The sequence below is a fragment of the Macaca thibetana genome, chromosome 19 (assembly GCF_024542745.1).
Source record: "Macaca thibetana thibetana isolate TM-01 chromosome 19, ASM2454274v1, whole genome shotgun sequence".
NCBI classification, from domain to species: Eukaryota; Metazoa; Chordata; class Mammalia; order Primates; family Cercopithecidae; genus Macaca; species Macaca thibetana.
In genome coordinates, this window is record NC_065596.1 from 753,057 (window position 1) to 780,632 (window position 27,576).

Sequence of the window (27,576 nt, forward strand, 5' to 3'; positions counted from 1 at the left end):
GAAATTTCTGGTGTCTGTGGCAGGGGAGGACACCTGAGGACAGGAAAGGAGAAACTTATATTTTTACATCTGTGGAGCAGCTTGTTCCTGAATCTCTTCTGTTATAAAGGACAGAAATGGGTAGAATTTTTCTGTATTGGTCCTGCCTATGAGTGTGGTGGTAGCAGGTAAAGATGTGGTGCTTACATCTTTCAAGGCATATTCTCCAGATGCAGATGTAATTTTTTTCAAAATCTCATCTGAGAAGAAATTCCAGAGAAAGAGGAGAAGATAAAAAATGGATTTTTTGGTGGCTCAAGCCTGTAATCCCAGCACTTTGGGAGGCCGAGACGGGCGGATCACGAGGTCAGGAGATCGAGACCATCCTGGCTAACACGGTGAAACCCCGTCTCTACTAAAAAATACAAAAAAAAACTAGCCGGGCGAGGTAGCGGGCGCTTGTAGTCCCAGCTACTCGGGAGGCTGAGGCAGGAGAATGGCGTAAACCCGGGAGGCGGAGCTTGCAGTGAGCTGAGATCCGGCCACTGCACTCCAGCCTGGGTGACAGAGCGAGACTCCGTCTCAAAAAAAAAAAAAAAAAAAAAAAAAAATGGATTTTTTTTCAGCTAAACATGCCTTGGAGTAAGAGTTGTGTCCATTCTGCCTGCTAGAATGCCATGCCTTTAGTACTTGCAAAACTTTAATTCTCTACTTGTACTTTTCCTCTTAAATGAGTTTGTTGTAACTACATTTTAAAATTCTTATAATTGTCAAGGATCTCTGAAAAATATTTCTTTCCTATGTACCAGAGCCTTCTCTACATTCTGTACTTCATGGTTTCTTATATGCCATGCAGTATTCTCACCTTGAATTTATAATCTGCATCATTAAAAATGTTCCCTTTGTGGCTGTTGAACATGGGACAGTGTGGATGCTCAAGATTCCTATTGGGGAAAAGCTGGGATTCTTCATAAAAATAAAGACCATGTAATGTTGAGCTTCTGTCTCTGTTCTCCATCAGCTCTGTGTAGAAAAGGATTAAGAAAATGCTTATTTAAACAGGATGACATTTGTTACCCAGTAAGTTCTGAAAAAAATTATTAGGAGATACTTGTTCTCCAGGGTGCTAAAGAAAGACTATTTAAAATAACTATTAACTATTCACAATTATAGAACATGGGAGACATCTGTATTTTGAACTTTGCATAAAACTGATGTTTCTTTATAGTTAAATTCAGGCTATAATTTACTTTTGGAGGGCCAATATTACAACAGTGATGCTGTGTCCTGTGTGCATCTACACATCATAAAAATTGTCTTAGTCCAGTTGATATTAATAACTCAGTTGATTAATGAAGCTCTCTGACAGATTTCTTCAATATGGAGTTAATTATTTCTCTCTTCATTAGTAAGTTTCTTTATGCAGCTGATGTGCAGAAAGCATCACATTTAATCTGGCAGCTGCCCTTCTTTCTCATGTTTTCTTTGTCTTTATCTGCCTTTGGAAAATGAAAGCTCTAATCTTTGTTACAGGCCAGAAAAACTGGAAAAAAAAGACCACAGACTCTTCCAATTACTCCAATTTGACAAAATAGCCTTCTTAGGCCATAAATATTGGCATCACCGTTGATCTTGGTTTTTTTGTTTGTTTGTTTGTTTTTCAGACGGAGTTTTGCTCTTGTTGCCCAGGCTGTAGTACAAGGGCACAATCTTGGCTCACCACAACCTCTGCTTCCCAGATTCAAGCGATTCGCCTGCCTCAGCCTTCCCAAGTACCTGGAATTACAGGTATGTGCCACCATGCCTGGCTAATTTGGTGTTTTTAGTAGAGACGGGGTTTCTCCATGTTGGTCAGGCTGGTCCCGAACTCCCGACCTCAGGTGATCCGCCTGCCTCAGCCTCCCAAAGTGCTGGGATTACAGGCATGAGCTACCGCACCAAGATCCAGAAACTCAGGCTTTATTCCAGACCTTCTGTCACAGACTGCATTTACAAGATCTTCAGTTTATTGTACACATTAACATTTGTGCAGTACCTTCTAACTCAGTATGAATTTTCCATCTGAAAAGTTTACACAACTCTTTCTGTATGATGTAAATATAGCACTCAAAAATGTACATGTTACTGTTCATGTCCTACTTCATCATCTGGAAAAGTATCATATATACACTGATATTTTGGATCTTATGCCACTCTCTTTTCTCAGAGTTAGAGTATACATGAGAGAATATTTCTGTGTTGAAAGTTATTAGATAATTTCAGTCACCCCTATAAGTAAGACCTAGTTATCTTTACTCTTATTTCACCTTGAGTCAAATTTAAAATTCTGCCCATGGCCACTTGGTAAATATGTGTGTGTGTTTCTGTGTTTCAGGGAGCGTTGACATTTAGAGATGTGGCCATAGAATTTTCTCTGGAGGAGTGGCAATGTCTAGACACTGAACAGTGGAATTTATATAGACATGTGATGTTAGATAACTACAGAAACCTGGTCTTCCTGGGTGAGGATAACCTTAATACACAATTGCTAATATACCTTATAAGTTTCATTTATTTTTGTAAAAATGTTATGCTTTCAGATCCCGGGTGTTTTTTTTTTTTTTTTTTTTTTTTTTTTTTTTATCTTCAGGATTTGTCTATGTAGAATAGAATTTCAAAATGTTTTATTTTGACCTTTACTTTCCACTTTCCTGAGCTGATTTGTTTCCTTCACTCTAGATTAGGGTTAATTTTAGAAATTTAGTTGCAACTTATTATTGCCCACATCTTAAAATTTCATTACCACCACCAATTTTTGAATTAGTACAAGGTAGTTAAATTAAGAACCTATAAAATTAAAATATTTTTAAATATTTAGCAATTTTTCTTTATTTTTTTAATTTTTTAATTTTTTTGGAGACAGAGTCTCTGTCATCCAGGCTGAAGCACAATGGCACAGTCTCAGCTCACTGCAACCTCTGCCCCCTGGATTCAAGTGATTCTCCTGCCTTGGCCTCCTGAGTAGCTGGGACTACAGGCATGTGCCACCACACTTGGCTCATTTTTTTGTATTTTTAGTAGAGACAGAGTTTCACTATGTTGGACAGGCTGGTCTCGAACTCCTGACCTCGCTCTGATCTGCCTGCCTCAGCCTCCCAAAGTGCTGGGATTAAAGGCATAAGCCACTGTGCCCAATATATTTAGAAATTTGTTATAAATTATTATTTTGGGGTTAATTTACTAGAATATTCCATTACATTATCTTTACTGAGAGCATTACTAAGTTGGTAATTGGAGAATATGAGCAAAATTCATGTTATTTTTCATAAAACAGGTATTGCTGTCTCAAAGCGAGACCTGATCCCCTGTCTGGAGCAAGAAAAAGAGCCTTGGAATGTGAAGACACATGATATGGTAGCCAAACCCCCAGGTAGGTGAGAGTAAATACAATAGACAAGACTGATAAGAGATCTATAGTTAAAAAAAAAACAGTTTTAAAAATAATTTGGGAAGCTGTTTTACTAAGGAAATTGTTTCTGTTTCTTTTTATATTGCTTTAAAAAAATTTTTTTTTCCTCTCACATAGAAGCATCTTTTGCTTTATCTTTATTAAATCTCTAAAAATTCTTCTTTCCCTTTGGTAATCTTACTTGAAGTTTACAGTGAGAGCCAAAGTCCATTTCATGACATATAATAGACTACACAATCTGACTGCTTTTCCATTGTTTCTGGAAATACACAGATATTTGCATAATTTTGAGAAACTTTATGTCAAACTATTTTTATTTTATTTATTTATTTATTTTTGAGACGGAGTCTCACACTATCGCCAGGGCCGGAGCGCAATGGTGCGATCTCGGCTCACTGCAACCTCTGCCTCCCAGATTCATGTGATTCTCCTGCCTCAGGCTCCTGAGTAGCTGGGATTACAGGCATGCACCATGACACCCAGCTAATTAAACTATTTTTTAAGTTCTCTTTTTGCATTATGGCTGAAATATGTGAGAGTAGTGGTTTCTGTTTCATTTGTTATTTATTTATTGCTAATTTTCTACACATTCCATGCTGTTTTATTACTATAGTTTTGAAATATAGTTTGAAATTATACAGTATGATGTCCTCTTGCTATTTTTTTTTCTTCCAAGATTGCTTTAGCTATTCAAAGTTTATTGTAGTTTTATGTAAATTTTAAAATCGCATTTTCTATTACCTTAAATAACTGGATTTCTGATGGGAGTTTATTGAATCTAGAGACACCTTAGATGACAAGGCACTTTAGCCTGGGCACGGTGGCTCACACCTGTAATCCCAACACTTTGGGAGGCCAAGGCGGGCGGATCATGAGGTCAGGAGTTCGAGGCCAGCCTGGCCAACATAGTGAAACCCTGTCTCTACTAAAACTACAAAAAGTTAGCCAGACGTTGTGACAGGCGCCTGTAATCCAAGCTACTTGGGATGCTGAGACAGGAGATTTGCTTGAATCCAGGAAACGTAGATGGCAGTGAGCCAAGACTGTGCCACTGTACTTGATCCTGGGTAAGAGAGCAAGGCTCTTGTCAAAAAGTAAAAATAAAAAATAAGACACTTTAGCAATATTTATTTTTTCAATTAATAGACAAAATATTTTTAAATTTATTTGTGTCTTCTCTAATTTTTTTAATTGATATATCTTTCATTTAAAATATTTTTTAGTTCCTTGATTAAATTTGTTCTCAGAAATTTATTTTCGTGCTATTGTAAATAAGATTGCTTTCTTTCTATATTTTATCAGATAGTTTGTTTTAAGTGTTTGGAACCATAATGTATACTTGTATGTTAATTTTCTATTTGCTAATTTATTGCGTGTAATTATAACTTTAATCAGGTTTTAATGTACTGTTTATGGTTTTTTATATATAAAGTCAAATGCTCTATAAACAGCAACTTCTTACTTGTCTTCAATTTCAGTGACTTTAAAACTTTATTTTGACTAATTTTTCTGCCACATACCTTCAGTGCTATGTTTAAGTAGAAGCATTGAGAATGGGCACAATATGGTTTTGCATTGGTCTCTGTGAATTTTAAGAAGCAAACACCTCCTCAAGTTTTTATAAACTGGCTTTAGGATGTAAAGATATTATTTTGTTGGGTGCCCAGAGTGATAGAATGCCCTCTGGGCTAGCAGTGGAGAGGGGTTGTAGCTTGGTCACAAGGCTGCTGGGTCTTCACTAGGGTCCAACTTTAGTTGACTTGTTACAAGGGGCTTGGGTAGTTGTAATTCCCATTATATTTTTGGCAGAGTGAATATCCTTTAGGACTTCACTCTATAGGGTAAACACTAGGGCAGGTTTCTGCAGTTGGTTATACATATATGGTGGACTTTATATCAAAATGTAGATGAAAATGGTTTTCACTGGGTACCAGAAAGGATTTCCCCAAGTCTCTGTATGGGTTTCCATGTAGGTAGAACTGACCATGAACTGTGACTCAAAGAACTGGAACTGAGTCATGGAAGTGCTTCAGGGCAGACAGTAAGGACCAAGGTCTGCAGTCTTGTCTGCGTGGCTATAAATGAGTGTCTTTCTCCAGGCCTCTGAAAAGGCAGGACCTCTTCCAGTCCTTGGCTGGGAAGAGTTTTGGATGGTTTCCTGAGTAGCTGGGATTACAGGCACCTGCCACCATGCCCAGCTTGTGTTTTTAGTAGAGACAGGGTTTCACCATGTTGCCCACGCTGGTCTTGAACTCCAGGGCTCAAGCAATCCACCCGCCTCAGCCTCCCAAAGTGCTGGCATTACAGGTGTGAGCCACCGTGCCCGGCAATTGGTTTAATTCTGTAACTTTCTGATGTCTGTTTAAATCAGAAACTATAAAGCCTCCAACATTGTTCCCTTTTTTTCTTTTTTTTGAAGATTGCTAAGTACTTTATTGTCTGTTGAGATTCTACATAATCGAGGAGTTGCTGTTCAAAAATGCAATGAGAAATTTGAAAAACATTGTATTAAATCTGTAGATTACATTGAGCAGGATGGACATATTTACAATATTAACTATTTCAGCCTTTCCACGAGAGCACGCTCAAGAGTGTATTGTTTAATTTTTATATATATTTGTGAATTTTTTCGTTTTTTTCTCTTATTATTTATAGTCTCATTCCATTTTGGTCATATAGATTTATAAAATTTTAGTTTTAAAAAGTGTGGTAAAATTTTTTTTGGCCTAGGAAGTTGTCTATCAAGGAAAGTGTTCTATGAGCTATTGATAAAAGTGTGTATCCTAAGGTTGTTGAGGGGTGCCCTCTATACCTTTGTTAGGAATAATTGTTTTATACTCCCTCCAAGTTGTCTGTTTTCTTACTAATATTCTGTCTTGTTTTATTTTTATTACAGAAAGTGCAATATTAAAATATACTATAATTATATTGCTCTCTATGTATTTCTGTCAATATTTGCTTTATATGTTTGGAGCCCTAATGTGAAATATATGTATACACACACACACACACACAGAAACAAACACACACACACAGAAACATACGTGTATATACAAGTGTGTCATAGGCTCCCAGTGAATAAATCTATAATTTTTTAAGGTCTTATTTTGTCACTTTAGAGTTTTGACTTCAAGTACATTTTATAAAATATGACAGTTTTTAACTTAAGATGTAGCTTGTATAATATTTTGGCCTCTTCTGCTCTCATTTGATTAATATTTGCGTACTTCCATCTTGTCTGAAGCGGGAGAATGGTATGAACCCCAGGAGGCGGAGCTTGCAGTAAGTCGAAATAGTGCCACTGCACTCCAGCCTGGGTGACAGAGCGAGAATCTGTCTCAAAAAGAAAAAATATATATCTTTTTATGTGGTATATTCATTAACAGATGTTTATAATAATTGCTATGCTTTTATCTTTCAGATTTTAGAGAATAATTTAAAATGTTTTCTGCACCATTATGATAATGCTACAAAATCCTTTTTTTATGTATGTGCATATTTTTCTCAAAAAGTAATTTATTTTTATTTGATTATTTGGTGTTTTCTTGAATCCTTTTATTTTCCATTTAAGGAACTGCTTTCAGCATCTTTTATATGTTCATGCAGTTTTATAAGTATATGCAGTGCCAATATACCTTTTCAGAATTTGGCTATTTTGGAATATCGTTTTTTCATTTTTCAGGACAGATTTGCTGATGGTATTACTCTCACTTGGAAACTATTTTTTTTGCCAGTACTTTGACTACATCTCACAGTTTTTCTTTCTGGCCTGCAAAATTTTTGTTGACAATTCACTGGTTATATCATAAGACTATGTTTGTATATGACACATCAGTTTTATATTGCAGCTCCCAAAATGCTCTGTCTGTGAGTTTTGAAATTGTGCTTATATATGTATTTTTTATAAATATCTTTGTATGTATCCTAGTTTGTTTGTAAGCTTCTTCATGTTTACATTATTTTTCTTACTGAGGGATTTTTCAGTTATTATTTCTTCTTGTATTTTTTACCCCCATAATTTCTATTTTTCAAATTTTTTCAGTATTTTTGTTCTTATCTTCATTTTTGATTTTCTGTAGTTGTGTTCCTGTTTCATTCATTGAATATTCAATTTTTAATCAGTTTTTAAAATTAATGTGTACATCTTTTCTGTGGTTTCCTTCTGAAAATTTTATATTTTTGATGTAATTACATTGCCCTGTTTTGCGTACATTGTAATCTTTAATTGAGATTTGGACATTTAAAAAAGCTACCCATCACAGTCTTTATAATGTAGTTCTGTCCTGTCATAGTCTAAAAACAATCATTTTGGCTACACATTCTGGGAGTCTCTCAAACATGTTCTTACAATGTGTCTTCTCTAAAATTTTGTGTTTGCTTTTAGTTAAAGGAGTTTATTTGTGTTTCTTCTTTTTTTTTTTTTTTTTTTTTTTGAGACGGAGTCTCGCTCTGTCACCCGGGCTGGAGTGCAGTGGCCGGATCTCAGCTCACTGCAAGCTCCGCCTCCCGGGTTCACGCCATTCTCCTGCCTCAGCCTCCCGAGTAGCTGGGACTATAGGCGCCCGCCACCTCGCCCGGCTAGTTTTTTGTATTTTTTAGTAGAGACGGGGTTTCACCGTGTTAGCCAGGATGGTCTCAATCTCCTGACCTCGTGATCCGCCCGTCTCGGCCTCCCAAAGTGCTGGGATTACAGGCGTGAGCCACCGCGCCCGGCCTTGTGTTTCTTCTTAAAAATCAGTAGGCCAGGTGTGGTGGCTCATGTCTGTAATCCCAGCACTTTGGGAGGCTGAGGCGGGTGGATCACAAAGTCAAGAGATCGAGACCATCCTGATCAACATGGTGAAATCCCATCTCTACTAACAGTACAATAAATTAGCTGGGCATGGTGGCATGTGCCTGTAGTCCCACCTACTTAGGAGGCTGAGGCAGGAGAATCGCCTGAACCCAGGAGGCAAAGGTTTCAGTGAGCTGAGATTGTACCACTGTACTCCAGCCTGGGTGACAGAGCAAGAGTCTGTCACAAAAAAAAATAAAATTGATAATCACTTGCTACATTTGTTCTCTGTGATACCACAGTCTCTCTGATGCTGTAAAACTTAGTTTTTGTCTCAGCAGGCTCATACTGTCATTTTAAAGTATACCACCATTTCTTTCAGAACCTTTTGTTATAAGAGACAGAAACTGTTATGCCCAGACCGTTTGTTCCCCAAAGAAGACCACCAGAGTCCAGAGTCAAAGCCAAGCGGCAAGGATCTTTTACTGCAAGTTCGAACTTGGTCCCTCCATTCCACAGCATATAAGAGGGCCTCGAACAATGCGAGTGCTTGCTTTTTATAGCCCGATGTAAACAGGATATGTAAAGTTACAGGGGAACAAGGGAATTCTTTTGGTTACAACATTACAATTGGTTAACATTATACATTTAGCATTTTTTATTGGTTCCCGCTGTGCCCTTATCGGAGATTTCCCAGGTGTTGTTTTTCTAAAGTTGAGAGACATATGGAGGAATGTGCCTGGTTTCTTTCATTCCCCCCTTTTCTTAGGTACCTCTAGAGTCAATCTTGGGTCTTATAAGTCTGATTCTGTTTCAGCGTTTACAGGTTGGTATTGGGCTCTGAGGACCATGAGCTGTACGGTGTCAAATCTTTCCCTGACAAATTGTAAAATTCTGTTAACAACACAAGGTCCTACGGTAAACAGAAATAGTAGACTTAGCAGGGGTCCAAGGAAGGGGGCTAACAGGGAAAACACAGAGGAATTCCACCATTGGTCTGCAGCTGAAGCAAACTGCCGTTTTTTTACTTCTGTGCTTAGCTTGCGTAACTGTTGGACCTGGTCCTCTACAAGCCCTGATTCATTTTTGTAGAAACAACAGTCTTCCTTTAGAAACATACATGTACCACCTTTTTCAGCAGTGAGTAGGTCTACGGCCCTCCGGTTCTGCAAGGTTACCTGAGCTAGGGACGTGAACTGCCGCTGAAGGGAGGCAAGGGACTCAGCCGACTCCTCCATAGCAACAGCAAATTGTTGGTACAACTTGTTGCTTTCTATGAGGGTGTGACCTAGGGCTCCCCCCGCCAGTCCAGTCCAGCCGCAATGAGGGATGCGGTGAGGGAGATTCCCGCAATGAGGGGGAGAAATATGGCTCGTGCAGGTCTCGGTCTAGGGACTGGGTGAATAGCAGTACTAGTCCAGTTACCGGTGTACCCTAGGAACTCACTGGCAGTTAGTAGAGTCAACCGGGGAACTAATGTGACAGGAAGACACAGTAGGTTGGTAACAGAGGGACTAGATAGGTTCTTAGATAATGTTCCATTACACCAGAAGAATATGCCCGGCGGAGCCCTTAGGGTGATATTAGGGGGTATTGCAGTGATGCTGCACAGGCTGGAATTGGTTCCTGAGAAACAGTAGGGAAACTTCTCCTGACTGGGGTTTAGGTATAGGGGCACGTTAAGGATAGGGGCATATGAGAGGTTTCGGAGGTTGTTAGCTTGGGCAGAGGTAGAGGATCCCCATGGCAGAGGGACAGCGGTTAGCGGTGTACGCCCTAGAGTGGCACACAGAAAGCAGCAAGACAGGCTGTGAAGTCCTGTAAGGTTAGCAAGTTCTAGTCCTTCTTGTAATAATTTTAACCAGGAGAAAGGACGTAAGTCTTGTGTTAGTCTGTTTTCTTGTCGTTGGATATTTCCATGGACCAGAGGCAGTACCTGCACTAGACCTCGCCACAGATAGAGGTGACTGCTAGGCCATGTGGAGGAGGGGGAGTAGTATACAGCCCCATGTTGAGGCGTGGTCCAGCGGGAGTTCCAGGGGTCTCTAACTATCCATGTATATTAAAATTCTCCATCCCGTCTATGATGGAAGGCCCACTTAGGGTCTAACTGTTCTTCCTCTCCCCAGTAACGGAATCTATGGATGTTACAATAGTTATAAGGACAGCCGGCATTTTGGTGCCACCAATAGTGTTTACAATTGTATTTAGTCTGATCAAACTCAAAGCATATTATTGGTGCCATAGGTTTGGCTATTTGAAAACTAGTAAAATTTAGTAGAATTGGGCTATTTCACCCTGAGGAGGGGCAATCAGCACTGGCCAATAATTTCCCGGGCTTATGAGGTTGCCCCGGGTGGGTTCGGTTTTCATAAAGCCAGAATCTCCAGACAAAGGGATTAAGAGCTGGTTTTGTGATTTCCCCAGCAGCCACTAGGGCGACTAACGTTAGGGTTAGACTACCTAACTGCATGTTTGCAGTGAGCTATGCTGCCGGTGCAGGGTGAGTTTTAAGGGGTTGTTCTTAGCTTTGTCCACAATCCACGTGGCCGGTGCTTCAGCCGCTGCCGTGATTGGTCCCAGAAGGTCGGAGGTTGGGTCCACTGGCTTGACGTGGGTGTAGTGGATCCACGACGCGATGCCTTCTACCTTCAGGGCGGTGGGTGTGGTTAGGAGTACCTGGAGTGGTCCCTTCCACCTGGGTTCTAGGGTCTCTTGTCGGTGTCACGTAACCAGGACCCAGTCTCCTGGCTGGTACGGATGGGGTGTCGGCGGGGGACCGGTCTCATATAGTTCCTTCAGCTTGGGCCAGATTTCTTGATGAATTTTCTGCAAGGCTTGTAGGGAAAATAAGAGTTCAGAGACATTTTCTGTTTCAGACTTGAGCAGATCATCTTTTAGGCTGGGGACCAGGGGTGGGGGTCTGCCATACATGATTTCATAAGGGGTAAGGCCCAGTCTGTAAGGGGTATTACGGGCCTGGAACAGAGCGTAGGGGAGAAGGACCACCCAATTAGTGCCAGTCTCCATAGTCAATTTAGTTAAGGTCTCCTTTAAGGTCCGATTCATCCTCTCTACCGGTCCTGAACTCTGGGGCCTGTAAGCGCAATGTAGTTTCCAATTTGCCCCAAGGATGGAAGCCAAATCCTGACTTACCTTAGCGACCAAGGCCGGCCCATTATCTGACCCTATCTGGACGGGGAAGCCATACCTGGGGAGGATATCTTCCAGGATTTTCTTTACTACAACCTGAGCAGTTTCCCTTTTGGTTGGGAATGCTTCAGTCCATCCTGAAAAAGTATCTACAAAGACAAGTAAGTACCGATACCCGTATTTTCCTGGCTTTATCTCAGTAAAATCTGTTTCCCAGTAGATACCGGGCCTGGTTCCACTGAGCCTTGTTCCTGTTGCAGCCTGGGATTGGGGGTAGGCGTTGTTAAGCTGGCAGACTTTGCAACTTGTCATGATGCTGCTGGCCGTCTCGGCTATATGTCTGATTTTGAGCTTGGAGCATCTGATTAGGTCTATCATCCGCCGGGCACCCAGGTGGGTGGTTCGGTGGATGTGTTCCAACACTTGGTGTCCTAATTTTTCTGGTAGGATGGTTTGGTCATTAGTATCAGTCCACCACCCATTCTGGATCTGTTTCAGGGGAAGTTTGTCGATCCACTGGAGATCTTGTTCTGAATAATCAGGGAGATACGGCAAGTCCCGGGGGCCCGGATCAGGGAGCTGGAGTGCAAGGAGTTGGCTGGGAGCCTTTGCCACACTCCTTGCAGTTTGGTCTGCCAGAAAGTTGCCTTGAGCAATTGGAGTGGTTGGTTTCTGATGCCCTGGGCAATGTACAATAGCCAATTTTTCTGGTCTCCACAGGGCTGTTAACAGGGCTAGGATCTCTTGCTTGTTCTTTATTTCTTTTCTTTCAGCCGTTAGTAACCCTCGCTCCCTGTAAATGGCCCCATGTATGTGCGCCGTAGCAAAAGCATATCGGCTGTCTGTGTATACTGTCAGTTTCTTCCCTGCCCCTAAGGTAAGAGCTTGGGTGAGCGCTATCAGTTCGGACTTCTGGGCTGATGTTCCCGGGGGCAGGGGTTCCACCCAGATTACCTCAGTCTCTGAAGTCACTGCCGCTCCAGCGTACCTCTGGCCTTGGTATACGAAGCTGCTCCCATCAGTGAACCAGACTAGGTCAGCGTCAGGAAGTGGGCGGTCCTGCAGGTCCTCTCGAACTCCGTGCACCTGAGCTAGTATCTCGGTGCAATCATGGAGTGGGGCATCCAGGTCCGGGTTGGGCAGCAGTGAGGCAGGGTTTAAGGTTGTTGGGGGCAGGAAAGTTATCCTGAGAGGATTCAGTAGTAGTCCTTGGTAGTGGGTGAGCCGGGCATTACTTATCCATCGATTAGGTGGCTGTTTGAGTACACCCTCGATGGCATGTGGGGTAACGACCTGTAATTCTTGACCCATGACAAGTTTATCAGCATCTTGTACCATCAGGGCCGTGGCCACAAACATTCGGAGACAAGGGGGCCACCCAGCAGCCACTGGGTCTAATTTCTTTGACAGGTAGGCAACCGGCCTCCGCCAGGGGCCTAAGTTCTGAGTTATTACCACCTTGGCGACACCCTTGCTCTCGTCCACGTATAGGTGGAAGGGCTTGGTGACATCAGGTAGTCCCAATGCAGGCGCAGAGAGTAGGGCGGTTTTGATCTGTTGGAAAGCCGACTCGGCTTCCTCTGTCCAATTAAATGGCTGCTGCCCCCGTGTTGCCTGATATAAGGGTTTAGCCAGTTCTGCGAACCCAGGTATCCATAGTCTACAAAATCCTGCCGACCCCAGGAATTCCCTTACTTGTTGGGTGGATTGTGGCCTGGGGATCTGCAGGACAGTCTGCTTCCGGGCGTCTGTTAACCAGCACTGCCCTCCTTTTAGCAGGTACCCCAGATATGTTACTTCTGATTTACAGATTTGAGCTTTCTTTGCCGAGGCTCGGTAGCCTAGGTTCCCTAGAGTTTGTAAGAGACTCTTGGTCCCTTGAATACAAGCTTCTGGGTCTCAGCAGCAATCAGGAGATCATCAACATACTGTAGTAAGGTTATTTCAGGGTGTTTGCGTCGGTACTCACCTAGGTCTTCATGGAGGGCTTCATCGAACAGGCTAGGAGAGTTTTTGAATCCCTGCGGCGGTCTGGTCCATGTCAGTTGGCCACTTATGCCCCTCCCAGGGTCAGTCCACTCGAAGGCGAAGAGCTTTTGTCTCTGAGGGGCTAAAGGCAAACTGAAGAAAGCATCTTTCAAATCTAAAACAGTGTACCATTGATGTTTAGGGTTTAAGGTACTCAGGAGGGTGTACGGGTTAGGCACAGTTGGATGTATGTCCATAACCCTCTTATTGACTTCTCTCAAGTCTTGTACAGGTCTGTATTCTCCGCTACTAGGTTTTCGTACCGGCAACAATGGAGTATTCCAGGGCGAGTGACATGGACGAAGGACCCCTTGGTCGAGGAGCCAGCGAATATGTGGTGCAATCCCTTCTTTGGCCTCTAGGGGCATCGGGCATTGGCGTACCCGAACGGGGTCTGTCCCAGGCTTGAGTTCAACAAACAAGGCAGGACGGTGTTTTGCTAGTCCTAAGCCCCCCGTTTCCGCCCAGGAGGCTGGAGCCAGGTTGCTATGTCCTGGTCAGGGGCCGCTTGCTCCTGGTGGAGCCGGTACTCATCTTCTAGGGTTATAGTCAGGACGGACACGGGCTGATTTTGGGAGTTGGTCACGACGGGCCTCTCGGGTAGGAAATGGATCTGTGCTCCCATTTTAGTTAGCAGGTCCCTCCCTAATAGGGGACAGGGGCTCTCAGGGATGACCAGGAAGGAATGGGTTACATTCCTGGCTCCGAAGTTTACTGTTCTTTGTGTTGTCCAGGGGTATTTCTTAATTCCTGTGGCCCCTTGTACCCACGAGGACTTGGAGGATAATTTTCCCTTAGTTTTAACTAGGACTGAGTGCTGTGCTCCCGTGTCGACCAAGAACTGGACTGGGGACCCCTCTACTTGCAAAGTTACCCTAGGTTCGGGGAGGGGTCCAAACCCTGTCTTCCCTAGTCTTCGTCTTGAGTGACTAGTACGGGTGTAGACCTAGGGGGTCCCAGTCCTCGTTGTTTCTTTTTGGGGCAGTCTCTTACCCAGTGGCCAGCTTCCTTACAGTATGCGCATTGGTCTTTGCTCAGATTATCATGTCTGGGGGACCGCCTAGGTTGGGTGTTATCTGGCTGTAGATGCTCTTTCTGTACTACTGCTGCCAGGACCTTGGTCATTTTTTCAGTGGCCTTAAATTGCCTTTCTTCTGGAGTATCTCTGTTATTGTAAACCTGCTGGGCTATCTGAAGGAGGTCCTGAATCTGCTTTCCCTCTAAGTCTTCTAATTTCTGGAGTTTCCTTTTAATGTCTGGGGCTGCCTGATTTACAAAAGACATTATGACAGCTGCCTGACTTCCTGGAGCCTCTGGGTCTATGGGGGTGTACTGTCTAAAAGCTTCCATTAATCTTTCTAAGTAGGTGGCTGGGCTTTCTGTCTTTCCCTGCAGAATAGAGTATACTTTAGCCAAATTAGTGGGCTTGCGAGCAGCTGCCCGGAGACCCGCCATTAGAGTCTGGCAATAAATGTGTAGCCGTCCCCTACCTTCTGCTGTGTTGTAGTCCCACGCCGGCCTGGTCAGAGGAAAAGTCGCATTTATGAGGTCGGGGTTGGCAGTTGGTTGACCGTCGTCCCCCGGGACCAGCTTTCTAGCTTCTACCTGTATTCTCTCTCGCTCCTCCGTTGTGAACAAGATTTGGAGGAGCTGCTGGCAATCATCCCAAGTGGGCTGGTGGGTGAACATGACACTATCCAGTAAAGCCATTAAATCTTTGGGGTAGTCTGAGAACCGAGCACTCTGAGTCTTCCAGTTATACAGATCACTGGTGGACAATGGCCAATACTGGAGCCTGGGGATTCCCGTGTCATCTGGGGGTCCTATTTCCCTAAGGGGTAGAGCCACTGTGGAGTCAGGCGGCTGGGGGGGGGTCTAGCCCGCAAAGTGCGCCCTCGCGTCTGCCCTGCCGGCTCTTCAAAGTTACTTTCACTTTCAGCAGGTCCGGGTGCATCGGCCGCCTCCCGTCCACCTGCTCCTTCCTGCGGCTCAGCCCGGGGGGCTGGGGCCTGGGGCCCGGAGGGGTACGGAGGGGGTTCTGTGGACAGTGGGTCCCCGCTATCAGGTAGAACAGGATGGGGGGGCAGTCGGTTGCTTGGGTTTTAGCGGCTGAGCAACCAGCGCCTTACAGGGTTCGGGGGGGCTAATTGGAAAGGGGACAGCCAAGGAGGCGGGTTCTCAACAAGGTCCTGCCATATGAGGATATATGGAATTTGATCCAAGTGGCCCGCACGCCCAGGTAGGAAAATCTTGGACTTTAGTGATGACAGAAAGTCGGAACGTCCCTTCGGGTGGCCACCCCACATCAAAGGCAGGCCATTCGGAGTGACACAGAGTAATTAGCTTTCCCTTCCTGATTTCCATACTAAGATCATGGCCCCTTGCTCTAACATCCTTGAAATTACTTATAAGGAGAGATAGGGGAGTGCTCTGGGTATTACCCATCCTGTAATAATCTGTAGTCTCTCCCTGTAAAAGAATATGGGTTAGAATTCCTGTAAAGGAAATCTGGCATATTAATAATTTCTAGCCGCAAGCGCGCTCCAGGAGCCCGGGTCAGAATCAGTTCAGATAAAAATCTAAATCAGACGAGAGCCAGGGGATGTCTCCCACCAGTCTCTGCTGGCTGTCCTATAGCGCGTCCACCAGGACTGCGTCAGCTTTAGTTTCAGACCTCGCGAGTTACAGACACAGGTTCAGAACAGACACAGACAGACAAACAGAGACGAGCCGGCTCACCTATCAGCAGATCGATCCTGGTAGATCCGTTGACCAGGGGTCTGGTGGGCTTGGGGAATCCCGGACAAGCCCCCAGATGTTATGCCCAGACTGTTTGTTCCCCAAAGAAGACCACCAGAGTCCAGAGTCAAAGCCAAGCAGCAAGGATCTTTTACTGCAAGTTCGAACTTGGTCCCTCCATTCCACAGCATACAAGAGGGCCTCGAACAATGCGAGTGCTTGCTTTTTATAGCCCGATGTAAACAGGATATGTAAAGTTACAGGGGAACACGGGAATTCTTTTGGTTACAACATTACAATTGATTAACATTATACATTTAGCATTTTTTATTGGTTCCCGCTGTGCCCTTATCAGAGATTTCCCAGGTGTTGTTTTTCTAAAGTTGAGAGACATATGGAGGAATGTGTTTGTGCTGGGCTCAGGGAGTTGGGAGATATATGGAGGAATGTGTTTGTGCTGGGCTCAGGGAGTTGGGAGATATATGGAGGAATGTGCCTGGTTTCTTTCAAAACCAGTGTCTGGAAAAGCCCCTATAAACCAGAAATAAAGATGTATGTGCCAGTATTTTACTTGTCTTTTAAAAAGGAAACCAGGAGTTGGCAGTTTACTTCTAAAGTCACTATGTTACAATGGAGGGGAGGAAGAGCTCTGTTGGGTAAAATGTAACAGACTTTATTTTTCCTCTATATAGCTCTTTGCAATTGTGCTCACCTGGGGCACCGTACACACTCAACTTACTTTTTTACAAATGTACGTTGGATTTTTCTTACATTTATATGTTAATGAAGAAATTAGGGCCTGTGGTATTTTACTATGCCACCTTGTTATGTAGTTTGTGTAACTTTATAGGTTAGGTTTATAAACTATACTCAGTCTAGTACATGGAGTAATTTGTGATTTTCATTTCTTTCAGTTATATGTTCTCGTATTGCCCAAGACCTTTGGCCAGAGCAAGGCATAAAAGATTATTTCCAAGAAGTCATACTGAGACAATATAAAAAATGTGGACATGAGAATTTACTGTTAAGAAAAGGCTGTAAAAGTGTGGATGAGTTTAAGATGCACAAAAAAGGTTATAATAGATGTAACCAGTGTTTGACAACTACCCATAGCAAAATATTTCAATGTGACAAACATGTGAAAGTCTTTCATAAATTTTCAAATTCAAACAGACGTAAGATAAGACATACTTTAAAGAAACCTTTCAAATGTAAAGAATGTGGAAAATTATTTTGCATTCTTTCACACTTAGCTCAACATAAGAAAATTCATACTGGAGAGAAACCCTACAAATGTGAAGAATGTGGCAACGCCTTTAATGAGTCCCCAAACTGTACTACACATAAGAGAATTATTGAGAGAAAACCCTACAAATGTAAAGAATGTGGCAAAGCCTTTAACTGGTTTTCACATTTTACCACACAGAATTCATACTGGAGAAAAACCCTACCAATGTGAGAAATGTGGCAAATCTTTTAACCAATCTGCAAACCTTACTACACATAAAAGAATTCATACTGGAGAGAAACCCTATAAATGTGAAGAATGTGGCAAATCATTTAACCAGTCCTCAAACCTTACTGAACATAAGAAAATTCATACTAAAGAGCAACCATACAAATGCGAAGAATGTGGCAAAGCTTTTAAGTGGTCCTCAACCTTTACTAAACATGAAAGAATTCATACTGGAGAGAAACCCTACCAATGTGAAGAATGTGGCAAAGCTTTCAACCAGTCCCCAAACCTTACTACACATAAAAGAATTCATACTGGAGAGAAACCCTACGAATGTGAAGAATGTGGCAAAACTTTTAACCAATCCTCAACCCTCACTACACATAAGATAATTCATTCTCAGGAAAAAAATCTACAAATGTAAAGATGGTGGTAAAGCCTTTAGGCGGTTCTCACACCTTACTAGGCATAAGACAATTCATACATAAAATTGTAAAGACTGTGGCAAAGCTTTTAAACAATCTTTATACCTTACTACATATAAGATAATTCATGCTGAAGAGAAACCCTACAAATGTGAAGCATATGGCAAAGCTTTTAACCAGTCCTCAAATCTTACTAAACATAAGGTAATTCATACTGGAGAAAAACCTACAAATGTAAAGAATGTGGCATAGCCTTTATCCAGTCTTCACACCTTACTACACATAAGATAATTCATACTGGAGAGAAACCCTACAAGTGTTAAGACTGTGGCAAAGCGTTTAACAAATCCTGTATTCTTAACAGACATAAGATGATTCATACCAGAGAGAAACTCTAAAAACCTGAAAGTTGTAACAATGCTTTTTACAAAACCTAAAACTTTTCCAAACATCGAAGAAATGCTGGTGAGAAATTCTAGAAATATGAAGAATGTGACAAAACCAGTATATTGTTGTCACATTTAATTGTAGGTAAGGTGATTCATACTGGAGAAAACTTCTACAAGTGTGAACAAAGTGGCAAAATTTTTAACCAATGCTCACATTTTATTGCACAGGACAACATTTATACTTGAGAACAAATATATAAATATAAAGAAAGTGAAAACACTATTAATATCTGCTCACATCGACTCAACATCAGAGTTCATACTTAATAAAATCATTAAAAGTGCAATTACTGTTCAAAGATTTTTCAGAAAGCATAAGCCTTTACACCTCAGAAGATGATTTATTTTGAAGACAAACATTAAAATATAGAGAGTTACAGTAACTTTACTTGTATCACAATCTTATTGTACTCATTTTATACTAGAGGCAAACCCTGAAGCTATTGCTCAAACTTTGTTCAACATTAGACAGAGAATTTGTATTAATGAAAAACTCTCCAAATGAAATAGATTTGGAAAAAACATTTTTTTTTCAAAAACTACAGCTTAGAAAACTCCAGAGAGTTTATACTAAAATGTATTTTTGCAGCTGCAATAAACAGAAAAAAATTTAATCCAAAATTAAGTCTATGTAAGGCCAGGCACAGTGGCTCACACCTGTAATTCCAGCACTTTGGGAGGCTGAGGTTTTCATTTCCATAGTAATAATTGACATTGATAATTTCTTAATGTATCTGCTGGTCATATGTATGTACTTTCTTGAAAAATATTTATGCCTCTTGCTCTTTTGTAGTAGTTATTTGTTGTTTGTTTTGCAGTCATTTAAGTTTCTTATGTATTTTTGATATTAACCCCTTGACACATGTACGATTTACAAATATTTTGTTCCAATTTTTGGTGGACTTACCTTGTTGATTGTATCAGATTCTGTGCAACAGCATTTTAATTTTTAGTAATCTGACTCATTTGTTTTTCCTTTTCTTCCCTGGGATTTTGAGGTTAAATTTTAAAAGTCACTGCCCAACCAATGTTATGGGGCTTTTACTCTATTTTTTGTACTAGTTTCCAGTTTTCAGGCCTTACGTTTAAGTAATTTACTTTGAGTGGCCAGGCACAGTGGCTCATGACTGTAATCCCAGCACTCTGGGAGGCCAAGGCAGGCAGATTACCTTAGGTCAGGAGCTCGAGACCAGCCTTGCCAACATGATGAAACCCCATCTCTACCAAAAATACAAAAATTAACCAGGCATGGTGGCACCCACCTGTAATCCCAGCTACTCAGGAGGCTGAGGCAGGAGAATCACATGAACCTGGGAGGCAGAGTTTGGAGTGAGCTGAGATCGTGCCAGTGCACTCCAGCCTGGATGACAGAGTGAGACTCTGTCTCAAGTATTAATAATAATAATTTATTATGAGTTTTAAGAGTTGGTTTTCATATATGGTGTGAGACGATAGTCTCATTTTATTACTCTACCTGTGGCTATAACATTTTCTCCATGCCATTTATTGAAGATACTGTCCTGTCTCTAAGAAATAGTCACCGTTATTTAAAATCACTTAGCCGTAAGTAAATGGATATATTTCTGGTCTTATTTTTTTCCTGCTCCATTGCCCTATGTGTCTGTTTTTATTCAAGTACAATACTGTTTTTGTTACTATAGCTTTAAAACATACTATAGTATGTGTTTTTTTTTTTTTTTTTTTTAGACGGAGTCTTGCTCTGTGCCCCAGGCTGGAGTGCAGTGGCGCGATCTCGGCTCACTGCAAGCTCCGACCCCCTGGGTTCACGCCATTCTCCTGCCTCAGCCTCCCGAGTAGCTGGGACTACAGGCGCCTGCCACCTCGCCCGGCTAATTTTCTTGTATTTTTAGTAGAGACGGGGTTTCACCGTGTTAGCCAGGATGGTCTCGATCTCCTGACCTCATGATCCGCCCGTCTCGGCCTCCCAAAGTGCTAGGATTACAGGCTTGAGCCACCGCGCCCGGCCTATAGTATGTTTTAAAGTCAAAGTCAGGTAGCGTGGTATCTTTCCTTTTTTTTTTTATTTGGCTATTCAGGGTCCTTTGTGGTACTACATAAATTGTAGATGTATATTATGTCACTGGTATTTTCATTGAGATTGCATTATATCTGTAGATGATTTTCTCTAATACAAATATTTAACAGGATTACTACCAATTCATGAATAAGTAATTTTTTTATTCATGTATTAATTTCTTTAATGTTCTTTAGAGTATGATGTAAGGTGTTTCAAATTTTTTGTTAAATTTATTTCAAAGTATAGTTATAGTTATTGTAGATGGAATTGTTTTTAAATTCATTTTGAGACAGTTAGTACATAGAAATTCTGACTTTTGAATCTTACTTTTGTATTCTGCAAGTTTAATAAATTTGTTTATTCATTCTAATAGGTTTTAGTAAACTCTTAAGCTTTTCTTTACTTATGATTATGTATAGAGATAAAATATACAGGAATAATTTAACTTTTTCTTCTCAACTGGGTGCTTTCGATTATATTCTTCAAACATATTCTTGGACATGTTTAGTAAGACTGAAGAAATGGCACATTGTTGACTTGTTTTAGATCTTAGAGTAAAATCTTACATTTCCCTGTTTAGTATGTTATTAGCTCTGCATATTTTGTTATATGTGACATTTATTGACTTGAGGTGCCTTTCTCCTATACATAAATTTTTCAGAGATTTATCATGAGGAAATGTTGAATTTTGTCAAGCATTTATTCTGCATCTATTTAATTTTAAAAATGTAAAATCAATGAATTCTACATAAATTCAAAAATTTTCAAAAACTACTATGAACATCTCTACGTATGCAAACTGAAAAATTTAGAGAAAACTGATAAAGTTTTAACTACGCACAACTTTCTAACATTGAACCAGTAAAAAAAAGAAGCCTTGACCAGAGCAAAAATGTATAAAATATATAATGACATAGAATAATAAAAAAACTATCAGTCATAAAAAGCCCTGTGTGATATAAAATTATAGCCATATTTTACCATATATACAATGATGAGTTGGTACTAAACCTACTAAATGTATTCCAAAATATCGAGATGGGACTCCACCCTAATGTTATATAAAATCAGTATCATCTTGATAGCAAAATATAGTGAAGACACAAGAAAAAAGAAAACTACAAGCCAGTATTTTTATAAATGTTGAAAAATATTATTTGTGAAATAATAGTAAACTGAGTTTATAAGTAAATCCAAAAGTTATTTTGCCACAAGCATGTGAGCTTCATTCCATGTAAGGATGTTTTTTCACATGCAAGTCATTAAGTTTTCTTCACCACGTAAAGATAAGCCAAAAATTAAATGATTGACACAATAGATGCAGGAAAAACATTCAAGAAAATTTAATATTGATTCATGAAAATATTCTCAACAAACTAGACATTGATGAAACATACCTCAAAATAATAAAAGCCATCCATCACAAATCTTCAAGCCACATCATACTGAACAAGCAAAATCTGGATGTATTCTCCATAACAATAAACATAAGACAAGAATTTCCACTCTAAATAGTTCTATTAAACATAGTTCTGAAAGTTCTAGGCTGGGTGTGATGGCTCTTGCCTGTATTCCCAACACTTTGGGAGGCCAAAGTGGGCAGATCACCTGAGGTCAAGAGTTCAATACCAGGCTGGCCAAGATGGTGAAACCCTGTCTCTACCAAAAATACAAAAATTAACCAGGTGTGGTGGTGCATGCCTGTAGTCCCAGGTATTTGGGAGACTGAGAAGGGGAAATGCTTGAGCCTGGGAGGAGTAGGTTGCAGTGAGCTGAGATTGTGCTACTGCACTCCAGTCTGGGTGATAAAGCAAGTAAAATTCATAGGGAAGAATAGGAAAACTCAAATAGCCAAGGCAACTTTATACATTTAAAAAAAAAAGAAAGCCTGAAGGCCTCCCACTACCGGACTTTAAACTGTACTAAAAGCTACTGTAACAGTATAACATGTTTCTAGTACAAAAATATACATATAGACCAATGGAAAAGAAGAGAGACCGTGAAAAACAGCTACACTTTTACAATCAACTTATTTTTGGCAAAGTCAACAGATATAAAGGAGAAATAACTCCTATTCAATACATTGTACTACTGGGAAAACTAGTTAGTCATGCAGAAAAAAAGTGGACCCCTGTTTCTTCCCATATACAAATTATAACTCAAGATGGATAAAGACTTATATGTGAGGCTTGGAGCTACAAAAATTCTAGAAGAACACATAGAAAATACTCTTTTAGACACTGGCCTCTGGTAAAAATTTATGAATAAAGCCTTAAAAGTGAGTGCAAATAAAAATCAAAAGGCCGTGCACAGTGGCTCATACTTGTAATCCTAGCACTTTGGGAGGCCAAGGTGGGTGGATCGCCTGAGGTCAGGTGTTCGAGACCAGCCTAGCTCACATGGTGAAATCCTCTCTCTACTGAAAATATAAAAAATTAGCCAGGCATGGTGTCTTGTACCTGTAATCCCACCTACTTGGGAGGCTGATGCAGGAGAATCACTTGAACCGGGGAGACAGAGATTGTGGTGAGCTGAGATTGCACCACTGCCCCCCAGGCTGGGCAACAGAGCAAGACTCCATCTCAAAAAACTAAAATAAAAAATAAAAAATGGCATCTAATTAAACTAAAGGCCTTCGGCACAGCAGAAGTAACTCAACAAAGTAAACAGACACCATACAATATGAAGTAAAATACTTACAAACTGCATACAACAAATAATATATAGAATTTATTGAAAAATTAATTTAAAAACAAATGAGATGAATAGATGCTTCTCAAAGGAAGACATAAGTGTTTCCAGTAAACATGCCCAAAATGTTCAACACTCCTTATCATCTTAGAGATGTAAATCAAAATGAAAATGTGATACCATTTCACACCAGTTAGAATAGCTGTTATTAAAAACCAGAAAATAACAGATTTGAAGTTGTGGAGAAATGCCTATCTTTATAGATTGTTGGTGGGAATGCAATAAAATTTAAGCACTGTGGAAAGTAGTTTGGAGATTTCTCAAAGAACTATAAATAGAATTGCCATTCGACCGATCAGTGCCATTATTCCCAAAAAGAATAAATTTTCTTTGCCAAAAAGACACCTGCACCGACAAGTTTATTCTAGCATGATTCACAATAGCAAAGACATAGAATTAAACCAGGTACCTATAAACCTTAGATTGGATACAAAAAATGAGGTACTTATACACTCTGCAATACCATGCAGCCACAGAAATGAATGAAGTAATGTCCTTTGCAGCAACATGAATGCAGCAGATGGCCATTAATCTAAGCAAATTAACACAGATCAGTAAAACAAATACCACGTGTTCTCACTTAGATGTGGAAGGTGAATATTGGATGCACGTGGAAACACAGATAAAATCAATAAACACTGGGAATTCTAAAAAGATGGAAGAAGAAAGGGAGACAAGCATCAAAAAACTACTTTCTGGTGTGATGTACACTACTTGGGCAATGGGATTATTAAGTATCCAAACCTCAACACCATGCAGTATACCTATGCTACAAATCTGCACGTGTACTCCCTGAATCTAAAACAGAAATAAGATGTTTTGTAATATAATATTATGTTTCTTTAGTTCCAAGTTAATGGTTGGAATTAACAGTGTAAGACAGAAGTATTTACCTCTTAAGGCATGGGGTAAATGTTTTTATACCAGGTCTCCCACATTTTGTAAGCTATCCTGTCTGAAAGCTCTTTGCCTATAGCCCAAGAAGTGTTTTATTCCCAAGTGTGCAGCTGAAATAAATGACTATCTCTATTTTTGTGTGTATTAAGTGTAGACAAGAATATATCATTACTCTACTCTTTTTGGGGAAAAGTGGTATGTGGTTTAATTACTTATTTTTAGAATGAATCATTTTTTTAAAATGTGAGGCTATGAAAATCATGTTAAATTACTGAATAAGGAAAATAAAACATTTTTCTTAAGCATAAAAGTCTTACGGCCAAACCCCAAGAATGATGAAACAGAGAGTGTGGATTAAGACCACACTGCTGCAACCATTTCATCACAGTCATTCTGGTAAAAACAAAATAATAATAATGGGTCAGAAGGAATTTTTAGGATACTTTTTTGATTCTGTCGCAGTGTTAAATTTTTATTTGTCTTTATTTGCTATATAGAAGTCTGTACTTCAGCAAAAGATGCCATGAATTTCTAGCTAATATGCTCACACATATATTCTCCCTAGAAAGGTTCTGCTGTATTTACAATAAATGTGGAACATTGATTATCTTCCTTGTGCTGCTATGTTTGTATAAAATAAGAAGACTTATTCAAGTCTGACTCTGCAAGTAAAGCAGAGTCAACCATGACTTTTCTAGTTTCAACAGCCACAGCATCTGAAATTTAGTATACTGTGAACTATGAATAATGATAGCATTTCAAAACTGAGAAAAAGAAATTGATAACTTTATATTTTTAGCTTATCATTTAGTTGATAAAAATTTATAGTTTCTAAATTATATGTTAAACAACTTGAAGGCCGGGTGCGGTGGCTCAAGCCTGTAATCCCAGCACTTTGGGAGGCCGAGACGGGCGGATCACAAGGTCAGGAGATCGAGACCATCCTGGCTAACACAGTGAAACCCCGTCTCTACTAAAAATACAGAAAAACTAGCCGGGCGAGGTGGCGGGCGCCTGTAGTCCCAGCTACTCGGGAGGCTGAGGCAGGAGAATGGCGTAAACCCGGGAGGCGGAGCTTGCAGTGAGCTGAGATCCGGCCACTGCACTCCAGCCTGGGCGACAGAGCAAGACTCCGTCTCAAAAAAAAAAAAAAAAAAAAAAAACAACTTGAACATGCAGATACCTAAAAGATTCATTTAGATGATAGTACTACTATTTAATAGCCTATAATTGTGTATCACATTTGCCGCTTTGGGCTTCCTGGAAAGCAGTTATTTAGCTTCTACATGTAAATGGAGAAAAGACTTTCTATAATCCTAATCATAGAGATCTTTTAAGATTAGCACTATGTGTAGATTTGAATAAAATTCATAGGTTTGTATGTAAGATAAATGTTAATAGGTTTTTTTCTGAAACCAACATTTTAAGTGACTGATCAGTAATTTCCATCTATTTCATTTTATTAACTGAGAAGACAAATTATTTAATCAAAATAAGCATTCTTATATTACTCTTCCTGAAACTTTCAGAAACTAGACAACTCAATGGATTATAATGTACATGAGGACCACAAATATTCTATATAATAGGCTCATTCTTGCTCTCTTTTTTTGCCCAGGTTGTTGTGCAGTGGCACAATCTCAGCTCACGGCAACCTCCACCTCCTGGGTTCAGGTGATTCTCCTGCCTCAGCCTCCCAAGTAGCTGAAACTACAGGTGCATGCCACCACACCCAGCTAGTTTCTTTGTATTTTTAGTAGAGACGGGGTTTCACCATGTTGGTCAGGCTGGTCTCAAACTCCTGACTTCATGATCCGCCCCCATCAGCCTTGCAAAGTATTGGGATTACAGGCGTTAGCCACCACGCCTGACCCATTCTAGATTTTAATATAAAAAATGTAACATATTTCAAAAGTAAAATTGGTGTCTGGCTCTTTTAAGTCATGAGAAGAATACCATTGTTAGAATCCATTTACCAAAGTGCGTTAGGCTTAGTGATAAGTACTTTAAACCAAAAATCAAGTTCTACCTACTATCTAAGGGTAAAAAGAAGTAGTTTTAAAACTCCTATGTATTTCTATGACATTAAAAAATTAAAAGCCAAAATGTTAGGTTAGGAATAAAAACAAGCATTGCGTGAAATGGTGTTAAGCATAATGATTAAAATTGAAACTCAATATTAGGCGGTACTGTAGCAGGACAACCTGCAGACAAAACCCCTCAGACACCGAGTTAAAGAAGGAAGGGCTTTGGCCAGGAGCTTTGGCAAGACTCACGTCTCCAAAAACGGAGCTCCCTGCGAGTGAGCAATTCCTGTCTCTTTTAAGGGCTTACAACTCTAAGGGGATCCGCATGAGAGGGTCGTGATCCATTGAGCAAGCAGGGGGTATATGACTGGGTGCTGCATGCACCCGTAATCAGAACAGAAGAGGACAGGCATTTTCACAATGCTTTTCTGTACAATGTCTGGAATCTATAGCTAACATAACCAGTTACGTCAGGGGTTGATCTTCAACCAGGCCCAGGGCGTGGTGCCGGGCTGTCTGCCTGTGGATTTCATTTCTGCTTTTTGGTTTTTACTTCTTTCTTCAGAGGCAGAAATTGGGCATAAGACAATATAAGAGGTGGTCTCCTCCTTTATTTCTCCCCTTTGAGAATCTCACTCAATAGTGGGGGTTCTCACTTTTATTCTGACCACCCATGTCTTCTTGCAAGACAGATCGATAGTGATTTATATAGTACACTTGTGCTGAAGCATTTTGGTGAACTAAGGTAGCGATGAAGCTTTCTATCATTTGAAGAAGTACAGGTAGAAAACAAGGGAGCAGTATGCAGGTTTCCATTACTGTTATAACTCCTATTATAAGAGTTTTAAATCTTTTTAGTGCTGGGAACCACTTTCCAAACATGGCCCCAGGACTAAATCCATGCTGCACTTGCACGGGCACATGTGCCACTTTTGTCATATTTCTTACTATGTCTTCAACTACTTGCCCTTGATCATCTATGTGTAGACAGCAATTAGCAAGGTTAAATTTTCTACAGACCCCCTCCTTCAGCTGCTAGCAAGTAGTCGAGAGCCAATCTATTTTGATAGATAGCATTTCTCATCAAGTTTCTTGCCAGGCCAGAATAGTCAAGGCTCTGCTGGTCTTATTAGTGATTATTTTAAAGACAGCTTGTAACTGTATGATTTGGTTGAGCATGTAAATGGGGGTCGGGTATCCCCACAAGCCATCTTGTGCCCAAGAACCAGGCCCATAATATTGTATAATTCTCTCAGGGGGCCATTCATTATCTTTCCTATTTTCTATAGCTATGCTTCTCTTTTGGCAGGAAGCATAGACAGGGAAGCCCAGGAGTTCACCTATCTGTATGGGCAGTAGGAATAAAGATGGTTTAATAGCGCCAATAACACAACTACCTGCCCACTGGTTGG

The 27,576-nt window shown here is 40.6% G+C and overlaps 1 protein-coding gene and 1 pseudogene across 1 annotated transcript in view; one reads left to right on the plus strand and one right to left on the minus strand.

Moving 5' to 3' along the window:
- LOC126942290 (putative zinc finger protein 730) overlaps positions 1–18,705 on the plus strand; it is a 33,084-nt pseudogene extending 14,379 nt beyond the window's left edge.
- Positions 1–27,576, minus strand: part of LOC126942223 (zinc finger protein 724) — a 715,842-nt gene that overhangs the window by 245,864 nt on the left and 442,402 nt on the right. The gene's annotated exons all lie outside the window — the stretch shown is intronic.